Source organism: Gallus gallus, chromosome Z (assembly GCF_016699485.2).
Source record: "Gallus gallus isolate bGalGal1 chromosome Z, bGalGal1.mat.broiler.GRCg7b, whole genome shotgun sequence".
In the NCBI taxonomy this organism is placed as follows: domain Eukaryota; kingdom Metazoa; phylum Chordata; class Aves; order Galliformes; family Phasianidae; genus Gallus; species Gallus gallus.
The window spans coordinates 44,452,580-44,463,630 of NC_052572.1; the positions used below are offsets into that span (position 1 = coordinate 44,452,580).

An 11,051-nucleotide genomic window follows, 5' to 3' on the forward strand; every position below is an offset into this window, starting at 1 on the left:
TAGTAAAAGGCTGCTAAGTAGGTCAAGCATGACTTGTCCTTGGTGAAGCCATGCTCGTTCTCCTGTAACGTCTCCCTGTCTTCCATGTGTATTAGCATAGCTTCCAGGAAGATTTACTCCATGATCTTTCCTGGTACAGAGGTGATACTGACAGTCTCAGTCATCCTTTCTACCCTTCTTAAAATGGGTGTGTCATTACTTTTTCCCAGTCACAAGGTACTTCACCAGATTGCCATGACTACTCCAGCCAATTCCCTCAGGACTCTACAATGCATCACTTCAGGACTCATAGATTTGTGGATGTTTATGTTCCTCAGGTGGTCCTAAACTTGTTTTTTGCTCACGGCAGTAAGGACATTGCTTCTCCAATCCCTTCCTTCTGAACCATTCATTTGAAGGCTGTGTTACAGTTATCAGAGAAGACGGAGGCAAAAAAGTTGTCAAGTACTTTAGCCTTCTCCTTGTCTGTTGTTACCAGCAACAGCCATGAATCAAAGACATCACACAACTTTCCTGAAACAAGGTGGAGGTGGAACGGTATGAAGGGGGGACTGCAGCCTTCTCTGAAAGAATCACAGTTGATGGCTTCTATTCAGCTCTCCCTTACCCTTTGCATAGCCCTGATGTGTTGTAGGAAAAAGCATGTGCCAACTTCAGCTGCAATAGTCACAAATGTTTTGTTCTTTTTCTAAAATAGCTGATACCTCAACTATCTGACTTCTCCTGGAAGCACTGAACTGTGTATGCTTGATGCAAAAGGCATACAGAACTGATCATGCAGGCAGTAGCCATTCTGTTTCATTAAATATGGGCCTGGTGTTTCAGTCTAACTGAAGCACTAACTAAAATTAAAAGAAACCTTCCTACCTTCTCTTCTGTTTGCTACAATTGAGAAGCAGATTCTGAACTGAAAATAATCTTTTCAGTGCTTTTATTTGTAACCATCCTTTCTCTCAGCTAGGTAGTTACTGATGAGTCATGATGACTTATGTTAGGCCTCTGTGAGAGCTTTCATATTATTTCTCTGGAATCTCCTCCTCTGCTTAAAAACCCCTGCAAATGTCATTAGTGCAGAATTGCATCTCCTTCATGGTTCATTAGATAGTGCTGATCCTCTGGGAAGAGGAAGGGCTGCAACAGCTGACTAATTACTCTGAAAACACATAGAGGGGTGAGCTGGGAACACCCAGTTTGCTCACAAAGGTTTTGAAGGTTTTGCTGTTCTCCCCCACAGTCTCTTAGTCATGCAGCTTTAGGGCAGCAGTGTGACAGCTTTCTACTCTTTGCATCAAAGGCATGTAGAAGGCACATTAGGAAGCATTTTTCTCTCTGTTTATTTTCCTTAGTGTCATGGTTTTATGATTTTTGGTTATCAGTATTCCACATCACAACATCATGCAGTGTACTGGGAGTAAAAGAGCAGATGCTTTAGTTCCGGGTACCTGTCTAGAAGAGAAGAAGAACTACGTTCCCCAGGAGCCTTTTCGAGTACTGTTATCATTCCTGCTCAAGGGAACAGATATAAGGGTGCAGGTCATCTGACTCGGCCCTCTTCTCGTCTCGCTGTGTTCCCTGTCGGATCGGCTCACTACTGCTGCTCCCAACTGCACGCAAGGCTTCAGTACTAGCGTAAGGCCTTTGGCTCTCGGACAATCTTCTTCTCAATTATTGTTGATTTATATTGCATTATAGTGTGTTATCTTACATTCCGATAGTATATTTAGTAAATTAGTTTGTTTCTCCTCAGATCGTTGCCGCTGTTTTTAATTATTTTGGGCTCCCCTGTTTCCCTTCCTGGAGGCGTGGATTTTATGAAATCCCTCCGCCCCACTAGTCATGGAACCGGGCCAGACCAGCCATTAACTGTTGACACTTAGGAAAAAATGAACTGTTTTGCTCTTACCAACTTCAGCTGAGTGCCTGAGCATCCCTGTCTTGTTAATCAGTGGAAAAGGGCAGTTACTAGGATAAGGAGTATATCTGGTCTGAACTTACTCAGTGTAATCTGCAGAGGAAGTAGAAAACTGGCAGAAGAATGCCTCCAATTTTGCTCAAAATATCATTTCTGTTGTAATTCCTTATATAGCAGACAAAAGCATAGAAGCTTTTTCTGTGAGAAAAATGGAGCTGAATACATCCAGAATGGCTGGTTTACAGAGTGGAAACATGAGAATGTTACCTATTCCTATTTTCAGAGGTACAGCTACTTAGCACCAACATCTCACAGATTTGAGGCCAATGCTTGTACATCTTGTACTCATTCTCCGAGTTGCAAATCACAAAGTGATTTGTTACATGTATTTTCACAAGGCCAGGTGAGGGCAAGAAATGTTTGTAAATTTTTGCTATGAGGTAAAACGGCTGATTAAATTGGGGGAAACTTCTGAGCATCATTTCTGCTATGTTTAGGCAAAATGTTGGCCATTTCTGTATTCAAGTTTGATTGCAATGTATTTGTGCATCGACAGTCTTTCTGAGTTTCAGCAATATATTCTTCTATTTATTTTAGATTTTGTGGAGATTATATGATACAGTTATATTTTGGTATATGTGCATTTGTTGAGATCGTCAAAGCTGAAACTATGAAGAGAAGCACACATCACTATATGGCTGACCTCATGTGTACAAGATGACTTCAGCAAGTTAAAGTGATCAGACTTCTTTTCAAAGACTACTAGATTTCCCAGGAAGAAATGATAATTTGATTATACTCAAAGGGAGGGGAACAAGCAACCCTCAGGCTGCTGAAGTACAGGTAAGGACATATGTGCCTAGAGTTCCTTTTTGTTTCCATTTTGTTTGCATTCTGGCACTGGAAAATTAATTTCTGTCAGAATTGCAACTGGTTGTTTTAAAAAGTAGAGAGATTTTCCTGTATAATAAGGCAGAGGAGGATTTTAGTTTTAGACTGAATAGACAGTTTTAGCATTTTACACACTCATCAGGTTCTAGATATTCCTTCATTAAAATATGTGAAGTCCATCTCCTCACAGCTTTCTAAAATGATCATCCTCCATGTTTTTGTTACAGTGAGTCCAGTGGTGAACCTTCTTAGCCAACCAACAGTCAGTACAGCCAATCTAATGAATAGAGTGCCTAGTGGTCCTTCTTCTCCTCTGTGTACACTTGGTGGTACAGGGAAGGCTCTTGCTTCCCTCCCAGATGCTATATCTTGGGACAATTTCAGTGTGGTAGCTACTTTTCTGTCTTTCTGTCTTCCAGTCTGTTTATTTTCCAGCTTTTTGTAGCTGTTTCACACACACCACTCCAATGATTTGGGCTGTGAATAGTTCAGAGCCTCATTTTATTTTATTGCAAAAATTTCAGTGGTTCTTCATAACTTCTTTTATTTTTTTTTCCCATTTTGACTATAAAATTTCAGATTTTGTCTTATAAACTTATTGTAGAGACTTTAGGCTATATGATCAACATAGCAGAGAAAAGCTTTTTTTTTTTTTTTCCTGATTAAAATTAGACAAGAAAGCAATGAAGATAGTGTAAAAATGTACTGGCAAATGGAAAATAGAGCAATTACCCAACTGCTCAGAGCTCTCTGAGGAAGTGAAACAACCCCTGTAGCCCTTGTAGCCCCTTGTAGATATTGTGAAGTGATGGTGCAGATAGAGTATTTTAGTGCAGGGGAAGAAGTTTATAGAAACAGAAGAAAGTATATAAGAGTAAAAGATGTCAGTCAGTTTATGTTAGATGCTCTTGCTGGAGTTCTGCATGAGTTGCACTGAAATGCACAAAATGCTCTTGAACTCCTGCTAGTCCCTAGAACACAGGAAGTCAGTCAACCCAAAGGTCAGGCTAGAAAATAACAAGTAAAGCTGTGAGCGCCAGTGATCAATGGAGGCTTTCCAGCACCCTCTTTGAAGCATGGTAGTACTAAAAAGCTAGCATTTGGTCACGTTGCTGTTTTCATGTTTTTCCCAGTGTATGTCTGTAGAGCAGTGACTGTTCTCAAAACAAATTTTGGAATGTGTTTTGCAAAGAAGATCAGGAAAATTACATCTGTTATGTCCCTTGAGCTCAAGTGAGCATTCCCTTGCTGTGTGTGTCTGCATACAGAACTTTTGCTACTCTAAGTGCAACAAAAAAATATTACATAAAAAAATTATTAAAAATATGATATCTTGTAATCTATCTTCCTGCTTTTTAGAAAGGCAGTGAATGTCAAAAAATTATATCCTTGAAAGTATTGTTCTACAGTGCCATGTGATTTCCTCATCACTAACTAAATGACGATGTAGAATTTCACTGCATATCTGTTGATACATACAAAGATTTTTTATTTGTATTTAAAAGTTGCAGCACAAAACACCTCAATTAATGCAAACACTCTGTGTCTATCTGTGCTTTCCCAGCCATACACGGTGTCCCTAGCATCTTCTAGGCTTCATTTAAGTTATTATTGTCCTCATGGTATGGCTGTGTAAGTATGACAGATCAGTGATGTAACTACCTGAAATAGCTGCTAATGCTTCCAAACTGTTCACTCAGCGTTACCGAGAATAAACCTCTTCTCTGAGCATTAAGTTAAATCCTTTTCTAGTATTTCAATTATTTTGTTTTGTTTGTGGTGCTCTGCTGCAACTCACTGCAATCTGTCTTACAGAAGTAGCGGGCAAGAAGAAGGTAGCAAAGAAAAAAGCTATTTCTCAATTATTGTAAAAATCCATTTTTTTATAGGAACAGATGCTGAAATTATGAATCTCTGATGCCAAACTGAGGATCAAAGCCATACTGGAACTGCAGCTCTTAAGTACATGACAGTAGAGTACAGTAGAGGGTATGCTAGGTTAATTTTGCTAGCTTGGGTCACATGTTGGTCAAACAGATACAGTGTACAAGTGGAAAAAGCCCTGCAGACCCTGTAGAGAATAAAAGCAGGAGAGATGTTGCATTGGGAGAGAGAGGAAGAGTGCACCTTGAAGCAGGGAATCCACTGCCAGCATGTTCCTTCTCTCTTCTTTTCAACATTTCACCATCTTTCAAGGGTTGGTAATTAGTAGTGCACTTGCTTGGGGAGGTTCTGCTTGCCACTTACTGGGATTATCTAGTGTGGAAACCTCTGTGTGTGTGTGTGTGTTGAGTAAAACTCATAACCCTCTGTGCTGCTCTGAGTGCATGGTTTGCTTGACTTTTCTCCTGAGACATACTGTCTCTCAGATCCAAATGTACCCTAACACATCTGTTCATATGGAGCATTTAGAAATGGAAAGGAAAAAAGGCCTAAAATTTGTGTCTCTGGAGCTTGTCATAAAATACTGGTTTATTCTTCTGGTGACGGTCCGTATAACAGGATGTGCAGGAAGATGGGACTGAATGATTAAAAAAAAATCAAATAGTAATAGTTAACATGTCAAAAATGTTTAACAGACATGGAAATCCCAAAGCCAAGCAGAGTTCCTCTTCTTGTGCTGAAGGATAGTATTCTATTACATCAAAAACCTCCTTGACCTGTCCTACTTATAACAGTTAATTTTAATGTGAAATATGAGGTCTTTGAAAAATTGATTTATTTTCCCTCTTACATTTCAAAATAGCTTTAAATAGCTGATTCATTTGTTGTATGCTTCTATCTCCTCTTAGAGATTTCATTCTCATAAATATTTTATTAATCAGCAGATATAGCAAAATGCCCGCAGTCAGTTAGATAATAGATCTGCCTAATATCTTTAATCATCCTTGGTCTTCCAAATGCTTTTAAGAAACTGAAATAATAAACCCCCAAACTTTAAAGCAAGATATAATGTTTTGTATAAAACAAATCAGAAATGAACATTAGACTTTTTGTTTATTTTGTTTTGTGTTTCACGAATGTATTTTTGTAAGACCACTGTATGTCCTACTTGAACATGTTTTGTCTTGAATCAGATATGCAAGCATGCATGGAAAGTTCTTATTTCAGCTAGTGACCACCTGCACCATCGCCTGTGGTAATTCTGCAAGTACATAGCAATGACCTTAGTTATTCCAACTTCATTATTATTGTTTGAGTCTCTAGCAGTAAACAGAATAAAGTTCTGAACAAAGTAGAATGATTTATTGTTCTTGAGGAGGCTGAATTTGAAGATAATAGAAACAGAAAGTTGAGCAATGCTTGCAATAAACAAAACAATTTGCAGGAAACTGAAGTTTGGCTCTTCCAAATCGTGTTACAGTCCGAGTTGTTGCTCCTGCTGTTTGATGGCTTGCAGAGCAGATTAGAAAAGGTACAACCACAGGAATGTTGGCTGTTTTGATTCTGGTTGTTTGGAGACAAAAAAAAATAAAAACAATAACTTTTGTGTTTTCAAAATCCAAAGTTCTCAACCTTTTTTGATATCTCAAAAAGGCCATTGCTACGTGGTAATTTTCTTGCATTTCTCAATTTTGGATGATGCTTCATAATGAATTTCTAATTATGGAGATCTTCAAGCTACACTAAATATGAATAGAAGAGACTGTGATGCAGGTAGAGGTGAAGATGCCTATTGTGGACCAGTGGTCATAGTGTAACAGGCCAAAATACTGCCTAGAGTTGAAAAGCTGAGATTGCTTTGTATTAAGGCAATGGAGTAGAGCAGTGGGTGCCTCATACAAGCCAAAGAAAAGCAGTAATAATAAAGCAGTAATAAATGACCTGGCATGAAGGAAGAAGAGAGTATCAAGTATCTAGAAATTTGGCCTCTCCAGAAGTATACTTTCATTTCACCTTGTATACTTGATAATCCCAAGTGGAGTAGAATTTCTAAGTGAGAAATATTGCAGCTCCTGGTGCAGGAAAGTAGTTTTCCCTATAGAACAAAGGAAAAGGTGAAAAAATGTCTATGAATTCTTCCATAAAATAGTGTGCCTGCTTTTTTAGTGGGACATGGGAAAGCATGGTGCCCAGCACCCACAGAGTAGCTTCCATAGGAACAATCAACAGCGTATTTCTGTTTGCCTGTCTGCAGGTCCATCCTTTACTGGAGAACCTTACAGTTTTTGTCTTTGAAGGGGAAAAAAAGGGAAAGCTGCATTTCAGGAGGAATGCCAGTTAAGAATCCATGTGCTTATATTGCCAGCTTCAAACTCCTGGGTGTAGGGTATGGAGTATGGAGGAATATGTGCCTGGTGACAGGCAGCTACAGAGCAGTCAAGTGCTCAGGGAGATTTAAATTCTTGTTCAATGGAATGAATGCTATTGTGCAGTGATAGCTGGTGCACTGAATGACTGACTCAGCACAATAATGCTCAGTGGGTTCCACACAAAAGGTTATCTCAGGGGAGCACAGGGAGCAGGCACTTGAGGATAGCAGGCTCTGGCTGCATGGTCTGGTTCATTAAGTGCATGCTTCCCATAGCAAAGCAGCAAATACATTTTGAAAACTGAAATTTTCCAGTTCGGAGTGTTGCAGACATTCCCCCTACCTTTAACTCTACTTCCTTCCAGTGGGTGTTTCTGCCTCTCCTCCACTCGCTCAACCCACAGAACTGGTGAATACAAACAGGTAGAAATAAGTGTGAGCTCCACTCTGCAGGACAGTTGGCCTTTTTGTACTTGCTTGAATTGCCTTCCCACAAAGATCTTTCTGCTACCTAACTACTGGTATCTGGATTATTTATTTGTGTACTGTCCTATGTCATAGATGCTGCTAGTGTTCCCTGCACAAATTACACAAGACATAATCCTGGATGTATGTTTTTCTGACATATAACTGCTTCTACACATCTAACATTTGCCTAAATTCAACCAAGTTTGTTTCAAAAGGGTTAGCTAACTCAGGGTAAAATGTGAGTCTGGGCTGCAACTTGTGTTACTTTACATCCTGCAGGGGAATGGGTAGAGTGTATGCAGTATGCTTAAAAGTAAACTTGATGAAGTGATCCCAGTGCTCTCATTTTATAGAAGTAGCCCTTATTTCTGCGGAGGTAAACAAAAGCATGTCTGGTTCAGAAGCAGTGCAGAGAACAGAGTTAATGAATCCCAATTGCAAAAAACAAAAACAAAAAACAACTGGACCTCATAAGCTGTTGTGTGCATTTTTAGATACTGAAGTTCCTTCATTGTTTCCATTTCCCAAGACTAAGAAACAAGACTAAGTGTTCTGTTTTGCATTCCTTGCTCAACAGCTTTCTTTAGGTACCTTCCATCATGCTGAGTCAAGTACATGCACCCCAGCCCTCTGGAGATCCTGCACCAAATCACTTTTGCCTAGACGACTCTCTGCTCTGCAGCAGGTGGGATAACAAGCATGGAGGACTTACAAAGATGTGGGGTTGAGACCCACAGCTGCAGGTAGAGCTGTACCTAGATGACAAGCAACATCACTTCCTTCTTTCTGTTGTACTAATGTATGGAGCAGATGCAGTGTTCTTGTTCTGATCTGTGATGAAGTAACATCCCAGCCCTGATTCACTGCCATTTGTAGTAAGATAAAAGGTGGGGCTGTTACACTGCATACAGTACAACTGGATCTCACAATCAGATTAACAGCAGCAGATACATGTGTTTGGCCATAAACTTCTATTACAGTCCTTCCTCTCTCTTTCCCCTAGACTGGCTGTGTATTTTTTTGCCTCCTGAAGTCTGTGTTGAATTAAAAAAAAATGCAGAATGGCCTGGAGGTGGCAGCAGCCAGTGAGTTGAACAATGAGCTCTGTTTTGGTCACAATCAAGTAACTGTTGGGGGCAGGGCAATGCAGAGCATGTAACAAAAATGAGTTGCATGTTTGCTGGAAATTTTTGCTTGCAAATAATGTTAGGTATTTTTGAGGAGCTTGCAAGAACACTGTTAATCTTACATAACTCTGGGGGGCTGCATGAGGGCTATCTCACTCTATACTCTGCTGAAAATCCTAGGAAAGTTTAATGGACAGTAGTGTTTCTGTTGTTTACTGTCAGAAGGGCACTATGTTGTTTTGAGTTGTTTGAAAGGACTTATAACAGGAATTGCTGTTTCTGTTTGTCTGGAAAAGTTGTCACATTCTTTTAGCTAGCCAAAGAATCAATCCTAAAAATGAACTTGAATAATTCAGGACTTCCCCCCCCCCCCCCTCCCCCCCCCCCCTCTGCTGGCTGCATTTTGCTTGCCTAAAGGAAATTTTCCCCTCTGTTTTAGACGTCATGAAACATACGTATGCACTGAATAGATCTCATTTACAGGACCAGCAAAACAAACTGTATTTGAAGAAATTTGATTCACTGTGGAGTCAAAAGTTCTGTAGAGTCAGGAAAGAGCCACTGCTGGAGCTTCACCATGGCAAATGTGTCATAACTTATAGAATGGCAGAGATTTTGCTTTCATTGTTGTAAACATAACTGGCTGTGAAAATGAAAATATTGGCTCAATATGAAAATAAAGACAGTTTTTTCACTTTTCCATAGTTGTTATTCTTCTGGAAACAAATGATGGCAGTTCTTCAGACAAGGAGATGTGAGCATCTGAATCATGCATGCATTTCTCTTTCTGAACTACAAAATTTAGTAACACACACATTCCAGTTACTGCTGGGAGGAAATGCTGAAGTTTCTGGATAATCATTCATATGTTCTCAGCATCCTATTTTTTATATTCTTTTAAGTGAAAGAAGAGTTGCATTTTCTTCCCAGCTAACTCGGCGTCATACAGATGTCCTATAGAGATGCTTTAATAGATTTTGCTCTTCCATCTAAGATGCCTTTTTTTACCTTCTTTTATTTTAAGTCCTTCAGTTGCAAGGTTTAACTGAAGATCATGATCACAATACAGAGAAACTATACTAAAGTATGGACAGGTGAAAAATGAAGATTAATATCTAGTAGAAAATATTTCAGAGAACTGTGTATGATGATTTTTGCTATGATTTGTATTTCACAGCACTGATAATTTGATAAATAATCTGTAGCTACAAATTTTATTGTGAAAGTCAGTGGAAAGATTGCAGAAGGCACTTTCTTTGCACCAGTATTCAGCAGCTTTCGTCTCCAGTACTGTTAGGCCATATGGATCTGAAAGTCATTTAAAAAGGAAAATGAACATTAAAGATGATATATGAGGTGTGTATGTGAGATGAATTAACACTATAAAAAAAACATGAGTGGACATTTACATCTGATCAAACCTCTTCACAGAGCTGGTTTAGCTATATACTTTTAGTTCTGTAGTATGTCACAGTTTCTGAGGACCATTCTTTATAAAACAGGTCAAGAGCCAAACCAAGCTTTTTCAAATAGATTTTTGATATTATTATGTACATATATTGACTGATAACTCAGATGCTTTTTGTTCAAAGTGAAAGGACTATGTACTAGAATTTATCATAAGGTTTTTTTTCTTAATTCTTGGTTCATTTGCAACATGTATTTGGCAGCAAAGATGCTTTATTAGAAGAAATGTTTGTGCAAAACTAAATATAATTCAACTTGTAGCAAAAGCAAATTTTAAATCTTCAAAGCAAATTTGATATTAAAGACTATGAAGTTGCTTGTTAGCTGCAGAATTTCTATTTCAAACTTCAGATTGATCTATATAACTTATGTAATCAATGGATGCAAAGAGAAACGTATCCTGCATGACAATTGTCTAAGCTTCCGAACTCCTAACTGCTCGGCAAGCAACTCTACCTCACACTCCGCACCCAAACACTGACCCTCCAGGTCCTGCGTCCCCGCTGCACCACCGCTGCTTACTCGGCGCACAACTGGGGGGCTGTCTCCAGCTTCACGGCGCAGTGTCTCCACCTTGCGGAATCTGGCCAGCAGGCACAGCCTGGTTGGGTCAGCGTCAAAAAGGCTGGCACCTCTCGTAGAGCCTAATAAATAAATAAAATAATAATAATAATAATAAAAAAATTAGAAGATTGGACACATATGGAGGATGGAGTTGCACATCTCTGAGACATTCAGCATCTGTATGTAATCCTGGGTTGGCAGTCCTCAGCATGTCTCAGATCATGTCCCACAGGTTTATTCACCTTTTCCAGGTGCTTCATTTGACATCTGAGATGTTACCTTCCAAAAACTTTCATAACTGAAAACTCAAAGGGCTGTACATGTAAGTGCATCTGAACAACCAAACTGATCTATTTAGGAGATTGCCATA

At 39.2% G+C, this 11,051-nt stretch overlaps 1 long non-coding RNA gene across 3 annotated transcripts; it reads left to right on the forward strand.

Moving 5' to 3' along the window:
- The first annotated feature begins 1,577 nt into the window (after positions 1–1,577).
- LOC101748847 lies at positions 1,578–9,350 on the forward strand. 3 transcript variants are annotated; one of them, XR_005843192.2, is made up of 4 exons: positions 1,578–1,629; positions 2,510–2,755; positions 8,101–8,608; positions 9,090–9,350. It is a non-coding gene; the product is annotated as an uncharacterized LOC101748847 (long non-coding RNA). The 3 variants fall into 3 exon arrangements; XR_001464778.4 differs by having other exon boundaries at positions 9,134–9,350; XR_213809.5 differs by having other exon boundaries at positions 8,101–9,350.
- Positions 9,351–11,051: the final 1,701 nt, after the last annotated feature.